This window comes from Rhagoletis pomonella, unplaced genomic scaffold (assembly GCF_013731165.1).
Source record: "Rhagoletis pomonella isolate Grant_MI unplaced genomic scaffold, Rhpom_1.0 Rhpom_scaffold_03248, whole genome shotgun sequence".
Lineage (NCBI taxonomy): Eukaryota > Metazoa > Arthropoda > Insecta > Diptera > Tephritidae > Rhagoletis > Rhagoletis pomonella.
Window position 1 is genome coordinate 19,014 of NW_023461801.1, and position 878 is coordinate 19,891.

Sequence of the window (878 nt, forward strand, 5' to 3'; positions counted from 1 at the left end):
GGGCTTCAGTCTTTCGCACAATACACTCGATAAGACCTTATAACCTAACCGTAGGCTGATTCCGCGGTAGTTGCCGCGTATGGCGGGGTTGCCTTTCTTGTGGATTGGGCAGAGCACACTTAAATTCCAGTCACCGGGCATGCGTTCATATGACCATATTCTGCATACGAGCTGATGCATGCACCTCATCCGCTCCTCGCCGCCGTACTTGAATAGCTCGGCTGGCAGGCCGTCAGCTCCAGCAGCTTTGTTGTTTTTCTGCCGCGTAATCGGTATTCGTACCTCGTCATATTCAGGCGGTGGGACAGCTACTCCTTCATCATCGACTGGGGACTCGGGTTCGTCTTCTTTATTACTTTCCGCGCTGCTGCCATTCATTTTTTAAAAAAACCAGGAAAAAAACCCCTGTATTAATAAATACTCAACTTTTCAAACCCTCTCAAAAGATACCGGTTTCCTTAAACGTATACGGTCCTAAAGCGCCTCTTCCGTTGACGTATTTCGTGGGACTACTTTTGCAGAATTTCTTCAATAAGGAAATATTAAGAACAACCAAATTTAATTTACTTATGTGAGAGGTTTTTGTTGGAATTGCGGTTACATTCAGCACATTTCTTGGGTTATCAAATTTTCAGTCATGGCTACTTACGCTGCATTAATGGCTGACTTCATATTTGAGTGAAACACCATTATAGAGTTTTGTGCTCATTTTGAGAAAGAAGATCACGATGATCATACCAATACTTTATTTGAGATTAAAGGCTAGAAGCGTCCTATAAAAAGGTCTGTCTTTTTGACCACGAAATTTCCCAAGATTTTAAAGAAGAAGCAACCGGAAAGTACCAATTGTGTACAGATAGTTACTATATCTGCAAATC